Below are 19,336 nucleotides of genomic sequence, written 5' to 3'. Positions count from 1 at the left end.
TAGGAGTTTCATCCTCGACCTGTTCGGGAAGGTCGTCTTCGAGGGGAAAAGATGGATCATCACCTTTGAACAAGGAAGTCGATGGAAAGAGAAGTCGATTGAAGGATGGGCTTCCCATAACTTTTGAACAAGGAAGACGGATGTCTCTTAGGCCCGAACAGTAAGGGTCTCATTCAGCTCCTTAATTCGAAGCCTGAGCTGCCTAACGTCAGCTTTGGCCTCCTAGCGACCTACTGCCTGTTAGGCAAGGTCGAGCAAGGACTGCTTGAACTTAGCCTCCCAACTCGCAGCAGCCTTTTGAGCCGAGGATAGATCAGAGTTCAGCTTGTTGTTGGCACCCCGCCGTTGTGCCAAAGTCTTTTCTACCTCTACTACCTTAGCTTTAGTTTGGCCCGAGCAGTCTTGCTCATATTGAGTTTGTCAAGGAACTCCCTTTCCTTGACCTGGAAGGTGTCAACTTCCCCCCCTGAGCCATTCGAGGTTAACATGTTTTGCCTCCCTCTCTTTCTCTACAAGCTCGGCCTTGACTAGAGCGTCCTCCTTCACTATCTCTGCCGCCTGCCATCCTCGATGAGTGCCTTCCAAAGTGTTGTAGCACTCATCATAGAGGAGCCTGCTCGCCAAGGCAGCCTAAAAAGAGAATAAAAAAGAATCAGTAAAAATCAAGGATAGCATACAAGTAAAAAAGAAGAGAAGCGAGCTACCGGTACCTTTTCCATGAAGCTACACAGCAAGCCCAACATCTTGGTGGGTGTAGCGTCCCTAATGGCCGCGTAAGTTTGTAGGGTGATAGCATCCCTAGCCGCTGTAGCCCCAGGCTAATGTGATTGGGGAGTTTGTCGATCATCTCATTGACCACAACATGGGCCGTCTCATCCATTTTCTTATTTTTCGGTTGGGGCAATCTAGACTTACACCCCCTGGTAGTACCTATTTCGCCCATAGGAGCGAACTTCTTCTTTGCCAAGTCCTTGGCCACTATTCTCTAAATGCCGCCAGCATATAATGACCTCTTTGCCCCAGCCAACCCTCTACTCAGCCATTTTTTGCTTGCCCAAGCCCCACTAAGGCTCAGTTGCTTTCTTCTTCCTCGAGTCGTCATATTGCTCGGATGCTTTATGTTTTCTCAAGCCTCTAGTTAGCTTGGACGTCTTCTTTGCTGGCCCTTTTTGGGGCTCAGTAATGCTCTTCCCGCCAACTGCCTTAGAGGCAGTTGCGGGCTTCTTTGCGCTTGGGCCTCCCCCAAGCTCGTTACCCTGTAAAACTTGAGACCGCCGAAGATGCACCTAAAAACCTTACTAAAACCCTAAAAAACACAATGTGGCCACTACAATGGCCACCCTTTGATGCAAAAAAAATCACAAAGAACAGAAAAGGAAAGGGAAAAGAACCTTACCGGAATAAGGAATGCAAAACAACTCACTAGAAAGACCATCGTGACGATGTAGAAACAACAGCGAAAAGAGCAAGAGAGTTAGAGAACTTTCGGAGTAATTATTCTGATAATTTTCGCCACCTTTTATAGCGGTTTGCATGAGAGACGAAAGGGTGAGGTTCAATCGTGGTTGTTGACCTATAATTGATCTTGGTCCTTCATTCATCAAGCAATCTCAGCCCTCAGACGTGGCCATGTGTCCACCATCCATGAAGAGCGATGAATCATCAGACTACTGTAATTATAACCATCATCGCACATCGCCTCGACTTCGCGTGTGAACGATCGAGTTGCCCACGCGTGATGAAACGTGACAACCACAGGCTGCCTCATTAAATGCGACATGTTCATGCATAAATTACATGTTTGCCCTAACTTTTCATATTTCGAGTTTTGACAAGTAACATGGAAAGTAAAGATCCAAGTGTGAAGTACGTCGGCTAGACATAAGGTCAACCTTGGAAGCTCAATCAAACTTACACTTGAAGACCTACTGATGAGGCCGAGCTTGACATCAATTCTAACAATAGCCTTCAAAGCCCGAAATGAGCATCGAACACTAGGGGCAGATGTTGTGTGTGATTTTTCCATCAAGCTCGAGCCTTCGTGAGGATATAGCTCGAGCCAGAACTAGCTCGGCAACGATGATTGATCGACCCAACATAAGCTAGTCGTGACAATCATTCAATCAATCCCCAGATTACTTCAAATCCTAGATATTACGAGAATGCCTAGATCAACAGCGATCACTACGCAATCACAGCACCTAATCGTGAGAATATCAGAATTACGATTCAGATCAATTGTAATCCCCTATATTTTGCTCTTTTCTTTGTACAAATCTTGTATATAAACTCCCTTAAATGATGAGGAAGGGATTACGAATTTCACAAAGGAATTACATTGTAAGCTCTAACAGCAAATATAAAAACAATGGACGTAGGCTTCAGAGTTAACCTCTCCAAAGCACTTTAAAGCTCTCATTGTCTTTACTTTATTGCATTTTCATATACATTGCTGATTATTCTTAATCAAGCACACATCAGTTACGATCCTAGCAAGGTCGATCAGATCTCGCTAGTTGGTGCGGATTTCTGTATCAACAGTGTTGAATATGTTTTTTTGGAAAAACATTCATGTATTTTAATTTGTTATATGAATGATTAATTGTTTATGTCATTCTGATGTGCGAGTATATATGTTAAATGAATTAATTTTTGTTGATTTCGTTTTTTAATTAATAGGTGTTATTTGAATGAATAATTGATTTTGTACTGTGGAATGATAAGCATATTTCTTAACAATCCTAATATGATAATCACTTAAATTTAGGTTAATTTTATCTTCTAGGAAAATATCATGTGTACTAATGAAATAAAATTAAGGGTGTTTCTATGCCTTGCCGAACTGTGAGTATATGTCTTAAAGTATATTAATATGTAAAACAATTAATTTTTGCCCGTATTGTTTACACCGAGTAACATATTGTAATATTAGTTTAGAGACCACTGATAAGCGTATTTTATACTATGATTTTGTATTGAATTTTGATAGGATTTGGGATACTTTTCATACAATTTGGGCCATAATTGCTACCTAATTCTATTAATTTGTCTTTGTAGGCCTAAACGATGATTTTTAGCATAAATGACAGTTTTGAGCGTAAATTGTGTAACTTGAGCTTGAAAACTCGGAATAACCTGAATTTAGAAGCTTTGGAAAGCTAAGAAGAAGAGCTACAACGTTCATGTTTTGGGTTTTTCCTAATTCTGACTGGACAAAGGTGAAAACTTGGCTTGAAGTCGTGAAAAGGACGCTGGGAACTGAAGAAAAACGTCTTTGGACGTGCTTCAGTATTTCTGCCATAACTTGAGGTGTAGACCTCGGATTGTGCTGATTCTTGAACGACCAGAAAGATAATTGAAAGGGCTATAATTCATATGTTTTACACTTTTCCAGATTCTAACTATATCATGCTCAAATTGGGCCTGTAAGTCTTCGCCGCGGCGAGGAAAAAGCTTCGCCGCGGCGAAACCTGCGTCAGATGCAAAAATAAAACGACGCGTTTTGGCTTGCTAGGGCTTCGTCCTTAAGTGAGAGAGGTATAAATTAGAGCGAAAAGGAAGAGAAAAGGGGCTTGGTTCGTGATTTGGGAGGCAGCTCATGGAAGGAGAAGATTATTGAAGATTTGGGCTTCAAATTAGAGAAGATTTCTCCATCTTTTGCTTGCTTTTCAATGATGAATCTTGATTCAGTTTGTTTTTGTTGTTTTATTTCGTTTTTGAGTATGAACTGAGTTGTTTAGCTAGGGTTTGATGTAATCTTGATACAATGATTCAAATTTATATGGATTGAATTACTTTGAGTTTTAATTTCATGATTGAGTGTTTATCTCTTTGCTTAATGTCTTTTGGATGCTTGATCACCATTCAAATGTGTGTTGTTCACAATGAGACTGAGAAGTGATTTGTGATTGTGCCTCTTGGGATAAATACCATAGATTAGCAAACGCTAGAGATAGGTTTAGCGATCTATGAAATCTAGATAGAATTCCACAAAGCTTAAAATCCTTTGAACTATTAATCTTCATTTTGTTGGGTGCGGAAGCTTAATAGGGATAAGTAGGGAAATGTAGCATGAGAATGTATGTTTTACAACTTAGGGAATTCGATTTTCAATCAAGGAATTAGAACTTGGGTAATAGATTCTATGATTTGGGTTAGCGTATTTAGGTGAATTCAACACCCTAGCATTTGTTTTAGCATTGTTTAATTATTTAAGTTGTTGGGTTTTGCATTTTGTATTTAGTTTGTTAATCTTCCATCAATCCAATTTATTGTTGCTTCAATTAGGACTTAAACTAGAAAAATCAGTAATTAGTAACACTATCCTCGTGGGAACGATACTCACTCATCACTTTATTACTTTTTGTGACTAGTATACTTGCTATTTTTGCATGTTGTAGTAAACACGCATCAACCACTCCATGCTTTATATAACGAGTAACAAAATATTTTATTGTATGAGGTTTGGTCATGGTGAATGGCTAGGATTGGTAAGGTGGAATTGATTTCCTTTGGATTTATCAAAAAGGGAAACTAATATTCCGTATGTAAATAGTTCTACTACAAATGTGTGCTAAAGTTAGCACATCGAACAGATGTTGAAGTGGAAGATTGTTGGAAATTGAGGACTTAAATATTTTATTGTTGTAGGGTTTTGGTGTTGATGAACTGGCAAGATTGGTGCCATAAAATTGATTTGTAATATAGGAACACTTGGGATTGTGAAGTTGGATCATGTAAAGTTTTGTACCATGTATATGTATTTCATGGAGGATTTGTTGTTTTCAATCTATTTTAATTTTGTTATTTAGTTTTGTTGGTCTTTGCTGTTTCATTTTTTGTTGATAATATTGTATTCTATATATTATATGAAAAACATGTTAATTTCGTTTGTTATTACATTTAAATATTTTGTTGATCTTAACTATCAAATTCAAATTATTTGTAACTAAGTGGTATTCCGTTATTTTGAAAGTGATTGCATTGTGAATCCCAACTATTGAAATGTGTTATTTCGAACCATTTTTCATTTAGTTATCAATGTTTTTCCTGATTCTATGGACAATTGTTTATAAGTTATTCCTAGAAAAGTTATAACAAATTAGAAATGCGCCTAATCACATCATGTTAATGGTTTGGCAGTGAAATGTTAAACTCAACGATTCCTTGATCTATCACATTTCCAAGCACGCACCATCTGATTAGTCACATTTCTACTCTGTTATAACTTTCCTAGGATGAACTGATGCACCAGTTGCTCGACCATTATCCATTGTTATAATTGTTCAATGTCTGCTTCGGTTTTCACTGCCAAATCATCGATTTGGCTATAGAATGGTAATAATATGTCTGCCGAACCAACCTTTCTCCTATTATTATTATTGTTATTATTTGTATGATTAACCATTTTGCATAAATGTCATATACATGTTTAACACCTTATCAAGTCTATCCTTATAATGTTTTCTAACTTGCATGTTTAACAAAATATTTACTATCCTTTCCTTTAAACTTGTGCCAATAAGATTTCATTCTTCTTAAATCGACGTGTTATTGAGTTCAAAATCTGACTGCCTGATACTTAATTTGACTATAAAAAATAACCTAAGAATGACCAATATAGGAACATATGGAATTGTTAGGTTCGATCATTATTGTACTATGAAATTTTGATAGTTCAAGGTATCCTTGAGTTCAACATTTCATTTCCGTTATAACTTATTAAAAATTGTCTAACGAATTGTATGAAATCGGTTGCCTAACCATCGTCCATAATTATTATTGTTCAAAGTTTGTTTCGGTCGATAACTTCACTGCCAAACCATCAATTTGGCTATAGAATGGTAACATGGCAAATACTGACCCATAATTTATCCATGATTTAAGAATGGTTGGATTTTGGATAGATCAAGGTATCATTGAAGTCCACATTTCATTGCCGAACCATTATCAGGATGTGATTAGTCACATTTATAATTTGTTATAACTTTTCTAGGAACACTGCCAAACCATGAATTTGGCTATAGAATTGTAATAAGGTAGATACCGACCCATAATTTAAATAGATGAAAGATTCCATCTATTAAAAATCTCACTGTCGTGATCTTAATCTGACTTTAAAAAATAATTTGGGGATGATTAATATAGGAACTTTTTAGATTGTCAGGTTTGATCATGATTGTACTATAGAATTTAGAAAGATGACTATATCCTTCAAGATGACATCTTACAGCCAAATAGAATGGTAACAGGGCAAATACTGACCCATAATTTTAGAATAATTAGAATTCAGATAGATCAAGGTGTCATTGAGGTTTACATTTCACTGCCGAGCCATTAACAGGATGTGATTAGTCGCATTTCTAATATGTTATAACTTTTCTAGGAACACTGCCAAACCACAATTTTGGCTATAAAATGGTAATAAGGCATATATCAACCCATAATTTATGCATAATTTAACTAAATCAAAGATTCCTTCTATTAGAAATCTCACTGGCGTAATCTTAATATGACTTTAAAAAATAATCTGTGCATGACCAATATAGTAACTTTTTAGATTGCCAGGTTCAATCATGATTGTACTATAGAATTTAGATAGATGATTGTATCCTTCAGGTCGACATCTTATGGCCGAACTGTTAATTATGTTGTATTTGTGATACAAGAATATAATAAACGTTTAGCTAAATCATGATGTGATATCAGCCAATCTGTCGAACGATAATATTAATAACAAAATTGAAGTGGTTCAATGTCTCTTTGAGTTCAAAATCCCAGTACCAGTCTATAAACGATAAATTTGACGATTTGGATTGTAATAAACCATTTCCTAAGCCATAATTTATTCAATATATCAAAGGTGAGCCTTATTTCAAAAACTAAATGCTGAACCATAATATTTTATGCCAATGAATTGTAATAAACAAATTGTCGAACCAATCATGCTGCTCGATTATGAATGACGATTTTTTTACTTCTTTTGTTAGTATGGGTGCATTGCATTGGCATTTCAAAGGTCTAACCATTTTTGACACGTTGAATGTGTATTAATAACAATTATATAGATGCATTGTATTGGCATTCCAAAGGTCTAAATAAAAAGATATAAAGATTGGAGTTAGTTTCTTCATAAAACGATAAATTTGACGATTTGGATTGTAATAAACCATTTGATGAGTCATAAGTTATTCAGTATATCAAAGTTGTGCTTTATTTCAAAAACTTAATGGTGAACCATAATATTTTATGCCATGAATTGTAATAAACAAACTGTCAAACCAATCATGCTGCCCGATTATGAATGGCGATTTTTTACTTCTTTTGTTAGTATGGGTGCATTGCATTGGCATTCCAAAGGTCTAACCATTTTGACACATTGGATGTGTATTAATAACAATTATATAGGAGCATTGCAATGGCATTCCAAAGGTCTAAATAAAAAGATATAAAGATTGGAGTTGGTCTCTTCATAACCTGTTTTGTAGCTTCACAATTGCTCCATTTTGACACATTGGATGTGTAGTACAGTGACATCTACCTAGGATTGCCATTAATAATCATTGCGAATGTTCATAGATATATATTTATCTAAAATTGATTGGTGCATTGTACTGTTATGTGATATTTTTAATGTGAAGTTACTATTAATGGTTAGGATATTAGAATTTTGGGTTAATTATGGGTTAATGTACTTACTTTTTATTGATGTGTTTGATATTTTGATGATGTTTGGTATTCTGATTTTTAATGTCGTTCTTAATGTAGTGCTTTTGTTAAAGTGTTAATGAAATAAATGGTATTGTTTATGTAGATATTTATATGGTATTAATGGAATTCATAAAAGCAAATATTTATGTTAATGTAACGGGATTGTTATATATTTGTTTTGGCTTCACCTTCTCGGATATTTCCATGATGTTTGATCTGCCGTTATTTAATTTTGTTGTTATTGTTGTGTTGTTTATGAAGTGTTATTGAAGTTAATGCAATTTTGTAGATATATATTTATCTGAAAGGGATCGATACATTGTATTTGCTATGTATTATTCTTAATGTGAAATTAATGTGAATTGTGAGGAGTATTTATCTGAATGTGAAAGTTTTATACATGATTCTTGAAATTAATGTGTTTGTTATATATATGTAGTTGTTTATGTTGTCGTACACAATTAAGAGAAATAACTAAAGGTACTTAAAAGTACATTGTTAGATAATTGTTATATATGTTTTACTACTGTGCTCTTATTATAAATATTTTTTTATTGCATCTTGATGTAGGTATACTCAACTGAAAAAAAGCAAATTGTTGGTATAGTTGAATATAGTTCCTACTACAGGTAATCTAATACCCTGAATTGTTTTTACCTTTCTATTGTAATACTGTATATGTTGAACTATGTCTATTGTAATATTGTATATGTTGAACTATGAATTTGCCTATAAAAGCTATTAATTTGCATATAATTATATTATAGAATTGTAATAAAGAAGATAAAGAACAATATTGTAGTGACAATTGTAAATTAGTATGTTCTTCTTGGAGTTTAAAATTTTAGTACCAAACCAAAATTTCCCCATACTGTTAAATTGTGATAAGAAATATTTATACTATGAATTAGACTATAAAACTGAAATTAACCAGTTATTGAACGTTATTTTATTTATTTATTTATTTATAATTGTGTACACTAACATCTGCTTTATTTGTAAAATCTCAATGGGGAATTGTTATTGCTTTTATTGAATTGTACTAAAGATGAATTTCTTTTTACAGGCAAGTCATAACAATGTCTAATAATTCACTTAAAGATATTGATGAATCAAGAGATAATTGGATAGTCACTGTCAGAGTATCTAGATTGTGGGAATGTAGGAATTTCAGAATGGGTGACGAACTTATGAGCCTTGACATGATTTTGATTGATCAACAGGTATAAAATATAATCTTAAAATAATGTTAAGACCTTTATTTCTGATTTATACAAGTTTGTTCAAATTTGTAATTTTCATTGGTTTTTCAGAATCAAGTTATTCATGGCTCGATACCAAAGAATAGGGTTGCGAAGTTTAAAAATCAACTTCATGAAGGGTCAATATATTTGATCAGACATATAAAAGTCAGACCGTCTACTCCTTCTTACAAACCTGTTGACAATATATACCGTATACAATTTCTCATGATCACGACTATGTAAGAGATAAAAGAATTGAGAATTGTTATTTTGAGATATAAATTTAAATTTGCTAGTCTTCAAGATCTTCATACTAGAACAAATGATACAAGGTTTTTATTAGATATAGTTAATTTGAAAATTCATATTTTGAATGCATAAGAAATAGCTTGGTATATCAAATATAATAAATTATATGCAGATGTCATTGGAGTTTTGAATGTAATAGGAGAAATTGAAGAGATGAAATCAACAAAGAATGAAAAAAGAGACATCGGATTGCAGATGGTATAGTAAGTTCTTTTGTTAATGTTTTTACGTTCTTCTTCCACTTTAAATAACTTACACTTATATTAATTTCAAAGAAACAATTGACATTGTGTTATGGGGAAAATTTTCTGTTATGTTAAACTTGAAATTATCAACTTCCTAGACTAACAAAATAAACCACACAACCACAGAGTAAGAATCAAGAGCGAAAAGAGGCACAACAACACACACCAAACTTTTACTGTGGTTCACCTATCCAATATTGGATAGAGTACATCCATGGTGAGCTCCAGTAAACTTGGGGCTTGCTGCACTAAAGATCAAGAGATTCAAGATGTACAACTTCTCTAAATTACACAATAATCACACACTCTGCTAACTCCCTCAAATATGAAATTGTAACCCCTTTCCTATGAGAAATCTAGCCCTGTTTCTCAGCCATTGAAGGAAAACTAAACCCCTAATACATGATTACACAGATAGCAAAAGATTACAAGAATTGAACTGATTTGAATAAACCCTAGCAGAAGCACTATTGTGAAAAATTGAAGAAGGAGTGAATCTGCCCAATTTTTGCTGCTTAAATAGGTTGACATGTTTGGTAGATAATGGTCATTAGATCAGGTTGAAAGCAATGGCTAGAATTGACTCTTGAGATGGCTGGAAATGGCAGTGTTTGGATTAATATCCAACGGCACCGTTTTAGCTTCACTTCAACAATCTCCACCTTGAAGCTTAAACTCTCCCGCCAACTTTAAAGCTCCACAATTGTAGCAAGAACCCTTCACAGCTCAACTGTTGCTTTCACTTCACAAATAGCAAGTTCAAGCAGTTCTTGAACTTAGCAGCCGTGACCACCTTTGTGCCAACATCCACTGGGTTATCTTCAAAGGCCATTTTCTGTAAGTTGATCACTCCTTGATCAATCAGTTCTCTGACAAAATGAAATCGCACATCCATGTGTTTAGTTCTCTCATGGTAGACATGATTCTTGTTAAGGTGAATAGAACTTTGGTTGTTTGAATATATAGTCACCACCCTATCAAGTAACTCCACGTTTGACAAGATTCCTTGAAGCCAAAGAGCTTCCTTGAATACATCAGCTGTGACAACATACTCTACCTCAGTTGAGGAGAGTGCCATAATCGGTTGAAGCTGGGATTTCTAGCTTACACAATTCCCACCCAATGTGAAAAAGTAGGAAGTGGTTGACTTCCTAGTGTCCCTATCACCTACAAAATCAGAGTCAACAAATCCCACAAGATCAAGTGAATTTCCTTTTCTACAATATTCCAAACCAACATGTGAAGTGCTATTGATATATCTTAATACCCATTTTAAAGCATACCATTGTTCAGTGCCAGGATTTGACATAAATCTACTAAGGAGTGAAATGGCAAAGGACAAATCAGGTTTGGTACTGATCATTGCGTACATAATAGACCCTATAGCATTGGCATAGGGTACACGTTCCATTTTTATTACTTCAGCATTAGATTTAGAAGCTTGGGATTTACTTAACACAAAATGACCAGCTAAGGGCATAGAAACTAACTTAAAACTAGATATACCAAATTTTAGGACCAATTTTTGTATGTAAGAGGACTGATGAATTTTCAGCTCATAGTTGTTTCTATTTCTCTTTGTTGTCATCCCTAGGATTCTTTTAGCATATCCTAAGTCCTTCATATCAAACTTAGACATGAGTTTTGCTTTTAGTTCATTAATCCTAGACTTAGATTTGCTAATTAACAATAGATCATCCGCATACAAGAGCAAATATATAGGCATGCCATTATTTAAGGCATAATAGAAACAACTATCATATTTACTCCTACTAAACCCAATACTTACAATAAAAAGCATCAAATCTTTTATTCCACTGTTTAGGGGAATGTTTAAGTCCATATAAGGACTTTTGCAACAAACAAACATGATTGGGAAGGTTTTGATTTATAAACCCAGCTAGTTGTCTCATGAAAATTTTCTCCCCTAAGTTACCATGCAAAAAGGTAGTCTTAACATCAAGTTGCTGTAATTCTAGATTCTGATGAGCTACCACAAATAACATAAGCCTAATATTTTTATGCTTAACTATAGGGGAAAATATTTCATTAAATCTATACCTTTCCTTTGGGTGTAGCCTTTGGCTACTAATCTTGCCTTATACTTAGGAGGGTCAGAGAGATTTATACCTTCTTTTACCTTGTAAAGCCATCTACACTCCACCAATTTCTGATCTTTAGGATTTGGAACCAAGGACCAAGTCCCATTCAGCTTCAGGGAGTGTATCTCTTCTTCCATGAAAGCCTGCCACTTCTCTCTGTCCTTTGACCTGATTGCCTCCTCATAACTATCTGGTTCTATTCTTTGGACTTCAGAACCAGCCACTAGTGCAGTATATATCAGACCAGTGTATGAGTATCTAGCTGGAGGTCTGATTTCCCTTCTAGTTCTATCTCTGGTTAGTTGATACTGAGTTAGTGAACCATCTTGAGGTTCTACAGAGTTATCTACTAGTTCATCTTCATAATCAGGTTCCAAGGCAATTGTACTAGTCTCTGCATCAAGGTCTTTTGCTTCAGGTTGGGCTATTGAAGGCTCCACCTCAATTTGTGTACCATCCGATTGATCTTCACTCATAGGAGCATTGCTTGAGGTGCCTACATCATGGTTAGTGGACTTGCAAGGAAACAAATTTTCATTAAAGATAACATCTCTACTAATGATAATTTTTATTCCTGGTGCATTTCTCTCCCATAACCTATACCCCTTTGTCCCTTATTGATCCTAGGAACACACACATTTGATAGATCTTGGTTCTAATTTCCCTTCATTTGTGTATGCATAGGCAGCACACCCAAAAGTCCGAAGGTGACTTAGGTTTGGCTTTCTATTAGACCATTTCTCTTTGGGCCAGACAAAGGCTATGGCACTAGAGGGGCTCCTATTGATTAGGTATGCAACAATATTCAAGGCTTCCCCCCAAAATGTTTTTGATAACCCTGATGTGAACAGTAGGCGTCTAACCTTCTCTAGTAAGGTTATGTTCATCCTCTCAGCAACCTCATTTTGCTGAGGGGTTTTCCTAATAGTTCTATACCTAAGAATCCCATGATTGCTACAGAATTGATCAAACTATGAATTACATAATTCTAACCCATTGTCAGTCTTAAGGGCCTTTACTTTTTTGTCTATTTGATTCTCTAAAAGTAACTTCCACCTCTTAAACCTATCCAGGGCCTCATCTTTAGTCTTAAGTGTGTATACCCACACTTTTCTACTAAAATCATCTACTATGGAAAGGAAGTAGCTACTTCCCCCATGTGATTTCACCTTTTCAGGACCTCACAAGTCAACATGAAGGTATTCTAAATAGTTTTTAGCAAGGTGAGTTCTCGTTTGGAAACTCACCTGGTGTTGCTTACCCATTATGCATGTTTCACAGAAATTAAGAGTGTCAATAGAATCCTTACCAAACAAACCTTGCTTACTTAGGATATATAATCCTTTTTGGCTCATGTGGCCTAACCTGAGATGCCACTTTTCTGTAATAGTAAAGTTTGTAGAAAACAAGGCAGAATTAAAGTAATCTAGCACTAATTCCCATATAGGATATATAGGCCATTACTCTTTACTCCCTTTAGAACAATTTTATTATTTTTATACACATTAAGGCAGCCTTTTTTAGCCCTATAACAGCACCCAGACTCATCTAGAGTTCCTAGTAAAATTAAGTTCTTCTTCAGTTCTAGAATATACCTAACCCTAGTCAGTTTGACCAATTTCCCATTGTTAAGCCTTAAAGTTATACCCCCAATCCCTTGGACCTTAAAGCATTATTGTTTCCTATGTACACAATCTCAAGCTGATTAGTCTCAAAATCCTGAAACCACTATTTGTTGGGGCTCATATGGAATGAACAACCAGAATCTAGAACCCACTCCTGCACATTATCAGACTTAGACACAATAAGGACTTCAGATTCCTCAATATTGTTTTTAGTGGTGGCCAAATTACTCTCTATATTATTCTTTTTCTATTTTTTAATCCTCTCAAAACAATTCATTTTTAAGTGCCTTGTCTTGTTGCAATAGAAACACTTCCTAGTTTCCCCTTTTGGTTTGTGTATGCTTTTACCCTTCATTTTATTCCTAGGACCAGTGTTATAGTGAGTACTATTACCTATCTAGCTCGATTCTCCCTTTGCTTTTACAAACAAGTTATTCCCATTCCTCTTTTGAACCCTAAGTTTTAGTTTCCTGGCCTTCAGAGCCAGGACAATTGAATCAATGCTAGAGGTTGTACCAATGTATAGCAAAGCATCTTTTACAACTTGATATTCTTCTATAAGTGAGTTCAATAGGATCATTGCTAAACTGGATTCATTGAGTTCTTGATCAATACCCTTAATAACTAGGGTCATTTTCAAGAACTCGTCCAGTTTTTCCTCCATAGTCTTAGAACTATCCATTCCATATGAAAATAACACACCTTTCAAATATGCTAAATTAGATGCAGACTGCAAATCATAAAGGGATTCAAGCTTACCCTAGAGAGCAATTGGCATCTCTAGACCATCTACCTTTCTCAAAATGTTGTCGGAGAGATTCATTATGATGAGGCTGTAAGCTTCCTCATCAATCTATGCCTTCTTCTTCAATTTCTCCTCAAACCATTTAGTCGCATCTTTTTCCAGTGCGAGTGCCACCTTGTAGTGGGACAATAGTGTCTTCATCTTCTTTTTCCAACTATTAAAGTTGATCTTCCCATCGTACTAGGTGATCTTGACTTGAGTAGTACTCATGGTGGTTTAAAGTGTTTGAGTTCTTGATTAACCAAAGAAATCTGAGAAGACTTACAAGAAATCAAGATTGATTTCTATATCTAAGAAATTGATAACGCTAATTTGAGGATTTACTAACCCTAGACTACCCTGAGGCTATTTAACAAGAAATCCCCAAAAATTGACAACCCTAGATTTCAAGAACAAAAACCCTAAGATTGACAAACCCCCAAACACGAGCTCTGATACCACTAATATATATATAGCACCCTTCACTCATGAATAACAAAATCAAACCCTTCACTCTATGACCAACAAAGTTGTATAGTTGGAATATGAAACATCATCAAATTATATAATGCATAACAACAAAAGAAATACAAAAACGTCATTAATAATCAGGTATAATTCTAGGTTTGGCATATTGTTTATTACAATTAGTATAAAATGTTATGGTTTAGTTTTGAGATTTTGAACCAAAGTAGACAATGAATGACTTCATAGATGTTACTATGAAAGAATTAAACACATATTGTCCCTTTAAATTCACGTAAGTATTTATGTATGTATTTATAAATGCGATGAATTTTATGTCAATATTTATTTATAGGATCACATTTGTTTGAATTACAGTTTATTAACAGTAATACATTATTGAGGAAATAAAATTTTATAAGATAAATTATCATGAAATTAATAGTTCGATATACTTTTCTATTTTAAAATCTTTATTTAAAAAAAACAATAATTAAACTAAGAAATTCCTAATTAATTATAGTTTTCAAATTATTAAGTTTTTTGTTACTATTTTAAATGAATAGAATAAGTATGACATATGCTTATAGTTCCATCTTCGATTTAATTTTAGTAAAGTGCGTGAATATTTCCTTGAAAACGGAGATAACAAAATTTAATCGATTTTCATATTAAGATTGTTAAGGAATAAATATTCATTCAAATAACAAATGTTACCTCTAAACGAAATCAACAAAAGTTAATTCGTTTTCATATTAAAATTGTTAAAGAATACACTTACCGTTCGGCAAGACTAAGACAATTAATCATTCAAATAGATTTACATAACAAAAAAATTCATTCGTTCAAATAACAATAGTTAAAATAGTTAACAGCATTTATTTATAGGATTAGATTCATCTCGATTATAGTTTGTTAAGAGTAATACATTAATGAGCAAATTAAATTTTACAAGATAAATCATCACGAAATTAATGGTTCGATATACTCCTATATTTTAAAATCTTCATATTTTTTTAAACAATAATGAAACTATGAAATTCATAATTAATTATAGTTGTTAAATTATTAAATATTTTGTAACTATTTTAAATGAATACAATATGTTGTTTATCAGGTGTAATTATGTTTGGAGTTGGACATTTATCATTTGAATAAAATGTTGCCATTTAACATACATTGAACAACTATATCACTCAAAGCTTGCCATCAAATGCAAAAACATATCTCAGCTCAGACAACACTTGCAAAGCAGCAAGTATCTCAAACGATGATGACATTCCCTATCCAAATGAAATTTTAATACTCTGATGTGCTCTGGAATGCCCAAACGTTAATTCCATCTGAAAATTGGCATTGCAATTATGTTACTGCGTAATTTAAATCAATCGGATGGCCTTTGTAATGGAACCAGATTGATTATAACCCATTTAGTAAAGTGGTGCATATGAGCAATTAAGACGATGGTCTCTACGATGAAAAATGAGCTTGATGTCTAAATATATTATAGTTTCAACTATTGAAACATTATGAGTACACAATTAAGGCCAAAATAACTTAAGTTAATGATAGATATGGTTGGTTGAGAAATGCAACAAGGAATCAAAACCTCCTCAAATAAGTTATATCATTGTTTATTTTTTACTATTTATAATATATGTATTTGTAATGCAATAATAGGTACATTCAACTTCAAGCATTTATTTATAATGATGTTTGATTAATGTTATAACTAGTAAAAGGTAGATATGAGTATGCCAGATGGAACTGCTGAAGAACTTTTATATTGTTTGATACAGTAGCCCATAAATTAATTGGATTATCATGTTCTCAATTGTTAAACAAACAAGGCAACGATCATATAAATATCCCAAAACCTTTGAATGAACTATGTGAACAGACATTTGTTTTCAAAATTGGGCTGAGGGTTATTTATTTGAAAGAAGGATATGAATCTTATGTTGTGAGAAAAGTTTTAGCAGTCAATGTCGAACTTGAAAATGAATATAAGTTACAGAAATTGTGGAAGGTCAGTATAAATTTTAAGTTTAAATAGTTGATCCTTATAATATTCAGGTGATATTAAACATCATACACGACTGAATATGAAATACTGACACTGTAATGCTTTCTTTCTAGCTAGTATACTCGCAAAATAATCACTAAAACTCATTAAAAATATATATAAGAAAATACACATATACATACGAGTAATAAAGTATGGGCCCATATTTAATTTTTCTTTATATACAAATATTTACAAAATGTTCTCAAAAATACCAACTTGACAGTGTAGCCTAACCCTTCCACTGCGTGACGTTCCGAGCGACCGCAACTCACCTATTACCCGCAAAACATTAAAAACAACGGAGTGAGCACTAATGACTCAATAAGTAAACCCGCTATGCTACCCTTCTGTTTCTGTTGCTTAAATCCTGAATTTTCTTAATATTCGCACTTTTTTCTATTTTCTCTTGAACATATTTTAGGGCTTTTTCATGCTCTTATGAATTTGTATGCATGTTGATGGTTTCATGCTTATAATTCTTTCTAAATTCACATATTTACATGCAATTATGCATTATGGAATGCAAACATGTCATTCTCTACCATCTACAAACTCATCCCAAAATAACACATAATCATTCTCATACATGCACTTCTCTTTGGTATTTCATCAAACAATTTATGTGCACAAATCAACACTAATTTGGCTACACTTCTATCTCTATTTTAGGCCACCAAAAATTTGGAATAAACTCCTCCATAATTAACACTAAATCTGCCCAAAATACACACTTCAAAATTTTCAGTTCAATTCTTCCAAATCTCATCCAAACATCCATCAAATAACAACTACACCAACACAACTTCTCATGGATAGGTTCTAATCATTATTTAACACCAAATCCATCAACAATTTTACATATAACACATATATATGCATAAAGAAAGTTCTCAACACAACATAACTTAAATCATACTTAGGGTAGGATTTACTTACCTTGTGCTTGAGTAATTACACTAGAATTTCTCTTTCTTTGGTAGACTTGTTCTTTCTCTAAAACCCTAAGCATGAACACTATGAGAATTCAACACTTTAAAAATTAATCTCACATCTATTGCAAGAATTCTTACCTTTGGGTTCTTAGGATAAAATCTCTACCAAAATCTAACCAAAAGCCCTCTAAAATCCCTTGGAAATTTGATGAAGAGATGAGAGAAATTGAGAGTGAAGTGGTGTGAGAGGGAGTAGAGAATGATAGGGTCTTTTTGCTTGAACTCTTAATATCTCATATTAATATGCATACTTTCCCATTTTGCCCTTGCACTTTCTTTAAAATTCCATCTATGTCCCTTAATCAATTACCATAATGCCCTCATTTTTAATACATTCTCCACGAAATTCTACCTCTTTTCACTCCCCACTTTTTCAACTAATTTTGAGTGAAAAGACCATTTTACCCTTAATGCAAGTTTAAGGCATTTTCTTCACATTTTCTCAAAATAACTTTAGCAAAAAAAATCAACTAAAGGTATAAGAGCATAAATTAAATTACGTACCTCCATGCAGGCGTTACAGACACCAAATATCAAAGACATGTCTGCAAAGATGATATCGAATGTACAAGGTAATGATCCTGAAAATATAATTAGACAATTCTTATACAAACATGTTAGGCATATCAGAAGAGAGGGAAAGAGGAAATGAACTTCAAAAAAGTGACTATGAGCACTTTTCAAGTAGGCATAGAAACTATAAAAGCAACCAAAAATAAAAAATAAAAAAAATTGAAGTTTTGACAAAGTGTTCACCTCATATTCAATAGATTAAATACACAAACAAATTGGGTCTTCATTTGTGAATATTCTTTTTCTTGACTGATGGTGGTCTGCCTTTGCTACAAGGTTGTTACTCATGTGTTGGTTGAGAGGATACATTGATTGCATCTTGAACTTCTAATGAATTTGGCCACAAGATCGCACCCTTCTGTTTGTTCATCAATTCCAAATATAATCCAGTGTATTTCTCGATCTACAAGCAAAAAAAATAAACAAAATTTTTATGAGTACCGAACTTTTAATAATGCCAAAATAATTTTTTATTGGTATAAAAATTAGTTTTTCATTCAAATATATAATATTTACATCAAAATAATCTCCAATCTTCTTAAGTGTTCAAATTCATTTCACCAATTTCACATATAAAATATAGTTTGTAGAAAGACATATTATTTTGCTATAAAAACATTTTAAAATTATAAAAGTGATAGAATAGCGTATTTGATTAATAATGTATTAATGTGTAGAACTCATACTGCTTCAAGTTTCCCAGATGCATTTTCTAGCTTCAAAGCCAACTGATGATTTTCTTGTGTTAAGGTTTCAACATGCGTTTAAATGAAAACAAAATCATTAAAGTCATTAACAGTACTTAAATAGATATAACATTTGAAGTCATCCAGAAAAATAAATGATATTCTACCACTCTCTCTATACCTTCTTTTGGGAGTCGAAGTACAAATCTCTATGTTTGGTTCGTTGATTTTTGATTAGTTGTATTAGGTAGGCAACTTTTCCCTCCAAATTTTTAATTCTGTTACTTGGTTCAGCCTGTTCCATTTGCTGAGATGGTTGGGGTTCGTCATCGTGGTTGCTTTCAGTGTAAACTACCGAATCTATCAGACTTTGAATGTTGTCGTTCTACTATCCACAACTGTTCCTTGAAGTCTTACAGAGTGCCTACCATGAACCGTAACACCTTGTTTCCATTTAATTTTCGAAGATATATTCCTTCCATTTTCTTTGACTTTAGATTGTGATTCTACCATATTCGATGATTGATTCATTT

Source organism: Pistacia vera, unplaced genomic scaffold (assembly GCF_008641045.1).
Source record: "Pistacia vera cultivar Batoury unplaced genomic scaffold, PisVer_v2 Contig233, whole genome shotgun sequence".
In the NCBI taxonomy this organism is placed as follows: Eukaryota; Viridiplantae; Streptophyta; class Magnoliopsida; order Sapindales; family Anacardiaceae; genus Pistacia; species Pistacia vera.
This window is presented reverse-complemented; position numbering follows the sequence as displayed.